General features: G+C 47.3%; 1 protein-coding gene across 26 annotated transcripts in view; it reads left to right on the forward strand.

The window, feature by feature from the left end:
* NFASC (neurofascin) overlaps nucleotides 1-12,707 on the forward strand; it is a 171,058-nt gene that overhangs the window by 21,417 nt on the left and 136,934 nt on the right. For 2 of the 26 annotated variants that reach the window (XM_016140352.2, XM_016140369.2), the window contains exon 1: nucleotides 11,717-11,988. The exons of 23 other annotated variants lie outside the window; for them this stretch is intronic. The gene's annotated coding sequence lies outside the window, so the exon portion shown is untranslated. Of the gene's footprint in view, nucleotides 1-11,665; nucleotides 11,683-11,716; nucleotides 11,989-12,707 lie in introns of those variants that run through there. One more of the 26 variants, XM_016140360.2, reaches the window with a different exon arrangement.

Raw genomic sequence — 12,707 nt, forward strand, 5'->3', positions numbered from 1 at the left:
CCCTGACCTGGGAAATCCTCTAAGCCGACCTAATTACCTGAGTGAGGGAGAGCTATTGGCTATTGATTCCTAGCAGATGCTGCCCTTTGAAGAGGGGCGGGGGATCCACGGAGGGGGTGGGGTGCCACTCTGGAATTAACACTTTGGTTGCTGCCTTTCTGGACTAGTGACTCCTTTCACTTTGCGGTCCTGTGGGAGTGGACCCCCCCTGGAGTTCTTCTGGGCTGACCGGCCCTCCCTGGGTGTTCATTCATCTCCGGGACACAAGGAATCGCAGTCTCAGCTTAGCACAGACCTGCCTTACCTGGCATTTTCGTTCCTCTCTCTTTGTGGGATCATTAGGAGACAGTGAATTTAGCCGGAAGCCCTCGCCTTGCTTCCCCAGGGTCCCCTTCAAACCTGTCCAGACAGGAGCTGTTTGGTCCCCTGGAGAATCCTTGGGGTGAGAAGCAGTTTTCCACTGCACCCCCTCTGGACCTCACTGCTAGCTGCCCTTCCAGACCCCGGAGTGATTGAGCATGTGCTTTAGGAGTAGCATCTTACATTGTCGTCTCATTTTTCACAATGTGACGTGTTCTTTTACCTGCAGAGCCTCATTTGCGCTTCCTTATCTGACTGGGAGCCTGAATGAGGACTGCTGGATGGGGCTCAGGCTCAGTGAGTGAGTGAGCAGTGGAGCCAGGATCTGCTCTGGGTCTGCCTGACTCTAGGACGGCCTTTTCCACCACCACAGTTGCAGCATTAGTGCTTGGCAGATAGAGGATCAGTGTGAGACTCAGTCCCTTCCTCAAGTTTATAATCTTAATGCAGGAGAAAGACTTAACACATGCAGAAAAAGTCTCAAGAATGCCATTCCTCGAATGTAATTGACCGTAACTGGCAACTGATAGCAATGGGATTAGGAAGGAGAAAGGCTGTGTTGACTGGAGTTTTGGGCCAGTCTTTGTGGAAAAGACAGGCTTTGAGCTATGCCTTAAAAGGTCAATAATACTTTGACACATGGAGAAAAGACTTTAGGAATAAGGATGCATAAGGAGAAGAAATAGTGAGGAGGCCAGGCTATCTCTGTTGATTAGTGGTTGACAGTGATACTTGGTTGTGGAGGGTTGAATTCCAGGGTGAAATCAAACCCAATTAGACTCAAGAACTGGAGAGGAAGAGGCCAGGGCTGCCTCGTGCAAGGACTCTCAGAGACACAGTTCCAGCTCGGCCTAGTTTTTGACCTTGCCCTCCAGTCTTTGGCTCCCAGCCTCACCTCTGTGAGGTCTGGAGCCCCTGCTTATTGATACAACTGTCCACCCAGCATATATTTGGGGACCATCCAATGAGGTAACTGAAATGGAAACCGTGTATCTGGCATGAAAATGTTTCAGGAGATATGAACAAAAGGAGAATATTTATTAAAAACCATCTGTTTGGCTTTATATATATTTGTCTAATTAACTCTTATAACAACCCTATGAGGTAACTATAATCATTATTCTGTTTACATGAGGAAACTGAAGCTCAGTGAGATTAAAGAACTTTGTCCTTGGTCACACAGCCAGTAAGTGGCTGTGGTCCGTTTTTTTCTAACAGGCCCACACCCTGGCTTCCTGCTTGTAATAAAGTGAAAGGACATCCCCTTTGCTCTCAAGGGCTTACAGTCCAGTTGGAAGAATCAGCTAAAAAGTCCACATAGATCTCTAATAAGAGTGCTGAGAGACAGAGTGGGGAAAAAGTGAATATACAGATGTAAAACGTTGGGAGTGGGATCGCAGGTGGGCGAGCCACCGTGAGCTGTCACAGACAAGACGAAGCTGGGCTTCGAGGTCATCAGCGAGGGGCGGAGAGGTAGGAGGCCCGTCCTGAAGGAGATGGTCACAGAAGCATCACAAGGATGCAGAAGGGGTGTGTGCGTGTGCGTGTGCGTGTGTGCGTGTGCGTGTGTGTGTGTGTGTGCGTGTGCGTGTGTGTGCATCTGTGTGTGTCTCAAACATACACAAAGGCAGAGAGACTAGAATGGTCCTTCATATTTAGTACTTCACGATTTATTGAAGTGAAATCACGTGATATAAATTTTAACAAATTCAAGATGAACAATTCAGTAACATTTAGTAGATTCACAATGTTGTGCAGCCACCATTGTTCTCTAGTTTCAAAATTTTTTTGTCACCCCAGGAGAATACCCCATGTCCATCCAGCGGTCACTCCCCATTTTCCTCTCTCTTCATCCCTTGGTAACTGCTAGTCTGCTTTCTGTCTGTATGGTCTGGGCATTTTACATTATAGAAACTATACTTCTTTCATCTGGTTTTCACTAATCCATGTTGTAGCATGTGTCAGGACTTCATTCCTTTATGGCCGAATAATATTTTCTTGAATGCATACACCACAATTTATCAATTCATCCATCCATCGATGTACTCTTGGGTTGTTTCCACTTTCTGGCTATGAAAATGCGTGTACATGTACTTGTTTGAGTAGATGTTTTCAGTTCTTCCGTGGATATGCCTGGGAGTGGAGTTGCGGAGTCGTGTGGCAATTTTATGTCTAACTTGTGGAGGAACCGCCACTTTAGAGCCCTGCCAGCGATGCACTAGGGCTTCAGTTTTTCTGTCTCCTCCTCCTGGTGCTTTTCCTTTGACATGAAGATCACCCCTCGCAGTTTTACACGCTGGGCTCAGTACAGCAGGTGCTACCTTTTTCTCAAAATAGGTCCCTAAGCCCACTCACCTTGAGCCAGTGGCCCTGGCTGCTTTTAGCGCTTGGCTTTCTGTGTCTCACACTGGTTCTGCCTTTGTCAGCTTTGGTTCTCTTAGGTTAGGGAACTGGACCCTGAGAAGCTGGATGGCTCTGCTGTGGTCACGCTGAGCGGAGGAACCAGGGCAGCTGCAGTTTCCAGCAGGCCTGTCCCTGCCCTCATAACACCAGGCTTATTGGCTGCCTTCTGGGCTGGGCTGGCCTGCCTCTCAAGTGCCCTCCCAGCTCTGCCCCTGGAAGCCCATTGAGTGAACACGTGAGATCTCAAAGTTCTTGGCTGTGCTGCTAGAACGGTGTTTTTGGTCAGGTTGGGCATCCCAGAACGACAGCTGGCTCTCAGGGGGTCCGACATAGGCGGTGTAGTAGTTTCCTAGGGCCGCTGTAACAAGGTACCACAGACCGGGGGGCTTAAAGGGTAGAAATTCCTCACTGTTCTGGAGGCCGAAGGCCAGGATCAAGGTGCTGGCTGGGTTGATTTCTTTTGTGGCCTCTCTCCTTGGCTTGTAGATGGTCATCTTCTCCCTGCATCCTCACATGGGTTCCCTCTGTACATACCTGTGTCCTAATCTTCTCTCTTTATAAGGACACCAGTCGTATTGGATTTGGGCCCACACTAATGACCTCATTTTACCTTAATTACCTCTTCAAAGGGCTAAACTTCAGTCCACCTTTATGCCATTCTCAGGTACTAGGGGCTAGGACTTCAGTATATGAGCGGTGGAGGACACAGCTCAGCCCCTAACAGGTAGACAGAGCAGCAAGAGTGCATGATGGCAAGGCGGGCAGAGAAGCCGAAAGGGGGGGGGGACCTTCTGATTTTTCTGGGCTCCTGTTTGATTTCAGAGTAACTCTCGTGCAAATATAGAACAAGTGGAGGAGGGGAGAGTCATGGTGACAGTGAAGAGGGCACTGGGGGCTTCGGGGAGGCAGGAAAGCAGTGTCCATGATCAATAATTTATTCCTGGATCCCATGCAGGAGGGCGTCGCCATGGCAACAGGATGGCTCTGAGTGGTTGGCCTGACAGTTGCCTCTCAGAGCTGCCTCTCCTCACTCTACTCCCCTCTCCCCCTCTCCCCTGCCCCCTCGTTTTTCTTGTGTGTCTTGGGAGCCTTTTGTGGAGTGGATGGAACCTGCCTGAGCCTGGGATGACACTACCACCTGCTTTCAGCGTGGGGCTCATAACAGCTGTAGCAGCCCCTTCCCCATGCCTGTGTGGCCCCAGGGAGAGGACCAGGGTCATAACCTGACTCTTTTTTCTGGAAAGACCCTCCAGAGGTCATTGCGCTAGCTTTCCAGGCCTCCTGCCTTCATGCCAGTGTTCAGAGTGCTGCTTTTTCTCACAGCCTGTCACATCACCATACGGTGTTAGGTGCCTCTGCCCTCGGGGACGTCCACTCAAGCAGGGCAGCTGGGCAGGGCCTTCCCCTGCCTTAGTCCCCAAGTGAGTTGTCCCCGGCACCACCGTCACTGGCAGTTGATCCTTCATTCCTTCCTCCTGGCCTTGGTGGACAAGAAGATGCCAGGAGTGTAGAGCTAACCAGAAAGTTTGTGCTCCCCAGCATGCGTTAGCTCCGCGGTGCCACGTAGAGGGACCCAGTAAGTATTTGCATTGTGGTGTGCAATAAATGAAAAGGAGGTCTGAAAGAGGCCTCAGGGAATGAAGGAGTCAGGAGCAGGCCCTGACTCTGGGCAGACTCTCACGTGGGTCGCTCTCCTAGTCTTTCCCAGAGGCTGGGTCTTAAGTCCAGCAGCCGCACTGAGCCTCTCAGCAACTGAGAACATTGAATTTTTAAAGTTATTTTTCATATGCATTACAATTCACTGCTCCCCTGATTCACTGGCTGTCACAACTAATAAGGAATCTGGGTGTGTAATAACCATTTAGACTTAATGTTATTAGTCTTGTAATTGCTGCTAAGGGTCTTGTCTGTTCTCTGAATTTGTAAATCCTCATGCTCAAAGATTAAGAAAACATAGCTCTAAGCTGGAGGCTGCCCAAGGCATGGGGTGTTGGAGACCAGCCTCAGCAGCTGGTGTGTGAGTTTTCTGATAGAGCCTGAAGCCAGAGGTGCAGATGTGCCCAGGGAGCATCTGTGAGCCCCCGAGGATGGAGAGGGGAAGGAGGGTGCCCTGCAGAGGAGCATGGCCTGGGTTGTCCTCATGACAAGCAGCTGCTGGTGGAGAGAAGAGCCTTATCTCAAGGGAAGGGCCAGCTCCCGCCCTGCCCCCTTCCCAGGCTCACAGGCTCAGGGTCCTGATGGCCCAGAAGAGATAGCGGTGATGTCCTAATCAGATGGTCCTGATGCTGCAGGCAGAGATTAGAGTTGACAGGAAAAGCAGCTGTATTAGAAATGGCCTCCTCTGGCTCGATCACTAGAAATGCCCCCACTTCTCCCCAGAGGGGATCTTTTCCCACACGTGGCTCTGTTGAGTCCTCATCGAAAAGTGTTTATTATGGGTTTGATAGTTTTGCTGTGGCGAAAGGCCAGGGCCCACGGCTGATCGTCACTGGTTTGTGGGCCGGTGACCCCGCGTCACCCTTTTTCCTCTTCTACCTGCGAAGGTCTCAGCACTGCTGCTTGTGAGCGCCACCAGCCAGGCCGGGACTGCTGCCCTCTGCGCACCGTCTCCTGCCAGAAATTAGCATGGAAACTCTGCCTGCTTTTTTTTTTTTTTCTTTTTTGTGGTTAAATACACATAACATAAAATTTAACATTTTAACCATTCTAGAGTATACGTACAGTTCAGTGACATTCAGTACATTCACAATGTTGTGCACCATTGTTTCTATCTCGTTCCAGAACACTTTCATCTCCCCAAAAGGAACCCCCCTACCAATTAAGCAGTCACTACTCATTGTCCCCTCCCCCAGCCCTTAGCAACCACTAATCTGTTCTTGTCTCTACCAACTTGCTTATGCTGGGGATTTCATATACAGGGAATTATGCAATATGGGTCTTTGTGTCCAGCTTCTTTCAGTTACCATAATGTTTTCAAGGTTTAGCCACATTGTAGCATGTGTCAGCACTTCATTCCTTTTTATTACTGGTCCGCTCTCCATTTACCACATTTCACTTATCCATCTATTATTGATGGATATTTGAGTTGTTTCTTGTGAATAGTGCTATTAGGAACATTTGTGTGCAAGTTTTTGTTTGAGCGCCTTTTCAGTTCTTTTGGGTACATACCTAGGAGTGGAATTTCTGGGTCGTATGGTAATTCAGTGTTTAACTTGCAGGAAACACCAGACTTTGCACACTTCTTTACATGTGCCAGTCTGTCTTCCTGAGAGCAGGAGGGAGCAGCCTGCTCTCTATGCCCACTCCACGCTATAACCTTTGGTGGCTACTTTTGGAGTGTTTCTAATTCCTAGACCCTGATCAAGACACAGTGATGTGGGTGGATACAACAGAGTCTAGTGATGACAATGGAGTGATTTCTAACGTTTTAATGGTATTACCGGATCTTACTCACCTGCACACGTACTGTCTCCTGAAGCTGCACCACTTGGGGGCTGTGATGGAGCCAGTGCCCAGAACCTTGTTTTGTCCTCCCTAGGAATAGTCTCCAGAGATCTTTCCCTCATGATCATCCTTTGATTTAGACACTAAACAGCATTCCCAACTGCATCACTCACCATCTTTCCCATTTTGGGCTCTACCTTTCAAGTTAAAAACAACAACAGATCTACCCTCACAGGACAAAAATTTGTCACTAGGGGACCCATCAAAAGAATATGCTACAAGCTTTGAAAGTAGTTCCAAAAGGAAGCTTCAGAAATGTTCTAAGCACAGGCGGTGGATGCACTGTCGGAATATGCAGACAGCCTCCCGAGGGAACGTCTTTGAAGGAGACAGCACTCATTTCGATGTATAAATTCCAGTGTGTTCATTTAAAAGATTTGTCACAAGGCTTTATATGCACACAATAAAAAGACAGTGTGAATGGTTATTGAATTATGTACACCTCCAGGAAATCAAAGAAAGATTTACATTTTAGTTTTAGAGAGATGAAGTCCAAAATATAACCTGGAAGTGTGTTGGGATAGTTAACCCAAAATTGCATTGTCCAAGTTCTGGGTAGGAGAAGGATCAGTGAGGAGCCCAATGCTTAGGACGAGAATCCCCGTTCTTCATATAAAGGTTAGTGGGGCAGTTCGGTTATACCACCCCCCAGTCTCACTGTGAAGGGGACCACATACAGACTTTGCATTTTGATTATTCTCCATCTTTGGGGGTGATGTGAGAAGAAAGGGGGCTGGTGAGAAATACAGGTGAACTGGTATCTCGGTGAGTTGAGTTTTTAAAATTTTTAAATAGCAGGTATCTTGCTGTAGCCTGGACAACTCAGGGCTGTCCTTTAAAGGTTAAATATTTTAGCCAGCTTTGGTAGTCTAGCGAAGAAGCGTTGCACAAAGCCTCTAGGCCAGCTTGCTGGGTCTCTGACATACTGGATGGTGGTGTTTTTTCTCCTCACTGAAAAAGCTGAAGCCAGCAGTGAAGGAGATTGTCGGTGGGTCAGAGAAGTGTAGACTGGTTCTTATGAGATTTTAGGAACAGTTTGGAAGCTGGTGACATTGTCCCCATTTGATAACCAGGCCCGAAAAGTAGATGACAAGGTCAGCGGAATTTCAGAGCCAAGAATAGATCCCTCCGCCATTCCATCACCACAGTAACTCACTCCAAGGTTTGAAGAATGTCACCCTGGGGGAATAGCGCTTCTGAAAATGGTTTCATGTCTTTGTCTCCTTTATCCTGGCAGTCGTTTATTTGGGGTAAATATAGATGGATTTGATAGCAAAGCAGAGAAAGATGCTGCAGTTATTGTTTTTTTTTAAATTTATCGCAGTGAAAAAATATCATACAATTTGCCATTGTAACAATTGTTCGGTAGTTCACCGACATTTAGTATAGTCATAGTCTTGTGCAGCTGTCACTACTCTCTGTCTCTGAAGCTTTTCATCACCCCAGACTGAAATTCTGTGACCATCAAGCAGTAACTCCCCATCCTGTTCCTCCCAGCCCTGGACACTCTCATCTACTTTCTGTCTATGAATCTTATTCCGGATCATATTAAGTGGAATCATGCAATATTTGTCCCTTTGTTTCTGGCTTATTTCATACAGCATAATAATTTCAAGATTCATCAATGTCACATGTATCAGAACTTCATTCTCTTATATGGCTGAATGATGTTCTGTTGTATGGAGAGACCATATTTTGTTTATCCCTTCATCTGACGATGGGCGCTTGAGTTGTTTCCAACCTTTGGCTATATGAGTAATGCTGCGATGAACACTGGTGTATAAGTATCAGTTTGAATCCCTGTTTTCAGTTCTTTTGGGTAGGAATTGCTGAATCATATGGTAATATTATGTTTGATTTTTTTGAGGAACTGCAATTTTTTTCACAGTGGCTTTACCATCAGCCGTGTGGGAGGGTTCCAGTTTCTCAACATCCTCACCGATGTTGGTTATTTTCCATTTTACTGATAACTATCCTAGTAGGTATGAAGTGGTATCTCATTATGGTTTTGATTTACATTTTCCTAATATTAGGGATGTTGAGCATCTTTCATTTCCTTTTAGTCATTTGTACATTTCCTTTGGAGAACTATCTGTTCAAATCCTTTGCCTGTTTTTAGATTGGATTTCTTATTGTTCTGTTGTCAAGTTTTAGGACTTCTTTCTATGCTCTGGGCATTAAACCCTTACCGGCTGTGTGATCAGCAGGTATTTTCTCCCATTCTGCAAGTTGATTTTTCACTTTCTTGATAATGTCCTTTGATGCACAGAAGCTTTAAATTTTAATGAAGTCCAGTTGATATATTTTTTTCTTTTGTTGCTTGTGCTTTTGGTGTCATATCTAAGAGTCTGTTACCAAACCCAAGGCCATGAAGATTTACCTTTAGTTTTCTTCTAACAGTCTTGTAATTTTAGCTTTTTTGTTCAGGTTGTCAATGAATACATTCTGAGTTAATTTTTGTGTATGGCATGAGGTAGGGGTCCAACTTCATTCCTCTGCATGCATAAATCCAGCTATCCCAGCATCATTTTTGGAAGAAACTGTTCTTTCTCCATTAAGTGGACTTTGCACTCTTGTCAAAAATCAGTTGGTCATAGATGTATGAGTTAATTTCTAGACTCTCAATTCTGTTTCATTGGTCTTGCCTATTCTTACGCCAGTACCACACTGATTTGACTACTGTAGTTTTATAGTAGGCTTTGAAATCTGATTTATTGTTCATTTTCGAGATTATTTTGGTTATTCAGAGCCTCACACAGGCTCACTTCTGAGTGGCTTGCTTCTCGATGGCTGCTCCCAGCCTGTGTGATCCTGGAGTCTCGGCATTAGGTGGGCTCAGAGGTGCTTGTAGCCAGCCTTCCATCCGTGCTGGCTCCTCTGACAGGGCTCACCCAGCTTCTGCATAAAAACTTCAGGCAGAATCCTTCATGACAGCAAGGTTACTGTTGTAATAGAATTAGATTTCCATTCTGGGAGTGAGGTGTGTGCGCCCAGAGATGAGACTGGACCTTTAGCCACAGCAGGTAACAGTTAACAAATATGGTTGGAGGGCCTCCCTCGGAATTGCCTAACCCTACCCTGACCCCTCGATTCCTGCGGGCAGTCACTGGCCACATCTGGCAAGGTCCGCAGTCCTCCAGATCATTTTATTGCTGATCTGTTCTGGCTGGGCATAGCATACCCACCCCCTCGGAAGGGGGCTTTGGCTGGTGGGGAACACCACGTGGCTGCCTGCTAGGACGCGGTGGAGCTCCCACAGGCGTGCCAGCTGTTCCTGCAGCCATCCTGTGCTGATGCGGGCTCTACTCTGTGAATGTGACCCGCTTTCAGGCCTGACAGTGCTCTGCCCCCCTCATTGCCCACTCCGCCCACTGCTTGAAAGTCACTGGGGTAGTCTCCCTGGGTTGAGAAAGGGGCTGTTATCTGAGGGCTTGGCCATCATGGCTGCTTCCATGAGGAGAAGAGCCAAGGGAACCAAAGCAACGGATGGCGGGGGCAGCTACCCTCTGGGCACCCCTGAATCTGCACACTTGCCTGATTTTCTCAGAATCTTACTTTCTCGTAATCTTCTTCCACATAGGATTACCCCCTCTGTACCCTGCTGATATGGAAAAGTGGCTGCCTCTGCCCTCCACCTGTGATGTGTACCCCTCCATTCTGGCTCTGAACCTTCAGGCCAGCACCTTCCACTCTGGTTGTGCCTTTCTCAACTATCCTTCCCATGCTCCTAAAACTCTACCAGCCCATTGCTCATTACAGGCAAGAGAAATGGCTCAACAGCAGCCCCTGGGAGAAGATTAGGTGGGGGGAAGGTGTGGGGCTGGAGAGGGCCAGGGCCGGCAGCTGGGCTGTTGACTTGAAGCTCAGTATGAAGCAAGAATGCGATGTGCTGGTCAAAACGGTGAGCAAGATGAGCTTCCTCAAGGGAAGGGCAGACCAGGGCCAGGGCCGCCCTGTGCCCATGCCGAGAGTCGTGTTCTGCTCCGGGCACCATGCATTGCACGTGCTTTTTCTTATTAGCAAAAGTAATTTATGTTCTTTGCAAAAAATTTAGAAAATTTAAATAAGCACAAAGGAGAGAGTGCAAATTATCCAAAGATTGCCATTCTTATCCTCTTTTTCATAATCTGCTTTTTTCACTTAATAATTTTTCATATTACTAAAATATTCTTATGCATTATTTCATCACTTTAATAACTACATACTACTTCACTGTTGATGATAGTAAGAGTGGAAGATTTTTTTCTCAGCATTTATCATATGTATCAGGTATTATTCTTTGATTCTTTGTAAGTTGAGATTGATACTCTTAATAGCCTAATTATACAAATAAAGAGAGTGAAGCACAGAGAGGCTGAGTAACTTGCCCAAGGTAACAAAGCAATAAATGGTAGAGCCAAATTTTGAACCCGGGTCTTCTGGCCCTAGAGCCTTTATTTCCATACTCTCCTGCCTGTCAAACCATGTACATGCCATAGTTTATCATTTCCCCTAGTGATGGCTGTTTAGGTTGTTTCTAATTTTTACTGTTATAAACAATATTCTGAGGAACATTCATGTGACTTTGGTATTCTAATTATTCTTGATTATTTACTTAACATCTGACTCCCAAAAGTGAAATTAATGGAACAAAGGACATAAATGTTTTTAAGACTTTTCAGTGTATTTCCAAACTTACCTCCAGGGGAATGTTGTCAAGGTACACTTCACCAGCAGGAGAGGCGGGCTGAAGCCTGACCCACTGAAGTCTGGCTGCTGCAGAGGAAACAGGGTGGAGCAGTGAATGGAAATAGTTTTATGAGGAGCAGCTGAAGGGGCTGGAAGTATGTAGCCTAAAGAAGACTTGGAGTGTTAGAGCGCAGTGAGGGCCACACTCGTGGCTGTAATCAAACCTGTGATGGGCTGTCGATTGGACGAATACCAAAACCCTAGAGCAGAAGTGGACCAGAGGGCTGAATTTGAAGTTGTGGAGAGCAGGGCCAGGACATGGCCTTGGACAGGCAGGGTGGGTGTTGAGTAAATGTTAATGGCCCGCTGCCATCCTTGGCTTGGGTTCATGTAGGGTATGCATGTGGGGGAGGGCCAGTACTACCCATGTCACACTGTGCTCCCCCATAAAACATTACGTCTCTGAATCTTAAGAGCCTGGCCCGGCCTGGTACCTCTCTTCATCTATCCCCTTAGAGGCTGAGCAGCACAGCCTGGCTTGTGTCATGGGCCACACAACTCCTCCATTATGTATGAGGGGGACCCAGTGGTGAGAGAGTGAGCAAGCCGGGGGTTGGGGGTGGTGAGTGGTTATTAATAAACAAGTTTATTGTGTGGAGTTCCATTCACGGCACTCTCAGAGGACGTGGTGGGCTTGAGATAATAAAGCCCTGTTTATGCCGTGGAGAGGGGTCGGGGAGGTGGCAGGTGGGTGTGGTGAGGAGCTGGGAGACCAGGGACTGTTTTGATTCCACCCCGGGCAGGGCTGCTGTGTTTGCTCTGAGACCAGCATCCAGAGGGAGGATGTAGCTGGGGTTTAGCTCAGGCTTACATCTGCCTCCTGGATGGGCTGAGGTCTAAGAAATGCCTCGCTTTCCATCCCTACCTGTCCCCATGGAGGGAGTCTGAGAAGACACCCGATGAACTGAGCCACGTCTCCTTCAGGAGGGAAGGACGACAGTCAGCTCTACCCTGTTTCTTAGCCTCTCGTTCCCACGCCATTCCTCCTTCCGGGTGAGTCCTTCTGCTTTGGCTTTCAAACCCTCTGAAGTGGCATGTGTTAGATTGTGCAGTTTCCTGATGATGCTGGAATTGTGTTTGTGCACAAGGTCTGCAAGAAGCTTCTTAGCCAAGGATTGGACCAGTTTTGTGTTAGGATCTGCAGTATGAAGCGAGCAGGCTGGAAGGGAGAGAAGTGATTATAATGAATGAGCTAAACTTTAAGAGAAAAAGAGACAAGGGACAAGGATCCCAACCCCTGGTGTGGGTGAGCAGAGGACCTTTGTTCTGAGGAATGAAGGTGTCTGGGAAAATGAGATGCTGAAGGGCATTTTGGCAGAGGGAGAATTCGGGACTGTGTATCTAATTGCAAAGTCTGTGTTAACAACCCCTTTGCTCTGCTCTCCACCATCCCAGCCCAGCCCTCTCCCTCCAGCCCAGCCCATCTCACTCAGTCTTGGCATCTCTGCATCTTGGGCCAGGAACTTAGAGCTACTGTTTGGGACGAAGTAAGAATAGACCATTTTGCTGTGACTGACTTCTAGAGATGGAGAGCATGTCCTGGTTCAGGGGAGTGTTGGTTTTCTGTCACTTAGTGGTGAACCAAAACAAGGAGAAAGCCAAGGCCCAGGCATGCCTGGGTCACCTGGCTCCATTAGGAGCTCATAGTGCTCCGTTTGACCTTTGCAAGTGGCCCAGAGCTACCCTCTGTCTAAGATGTATGCCGGTTAAAT

The sequence above is a fragment of the Rousettus aegyptiacus genome, unplaced genomic scaffold (assembly GCF_014176215.1).
Source record: "Rousettus aegyptiacus isolate mRouAeg1 unplaced genomic scaffold, mRouAeg1.p scaffold_m13_p_17, whole genome shotgun sequence".
Taxonomy (NCBI): domain Eukaryota; kingdom Metazoa; phylum Chordata; class Mammalia; order Chiroptera; family Pteropodidae; genus Rousettus; species Rousettus aegyptiacus.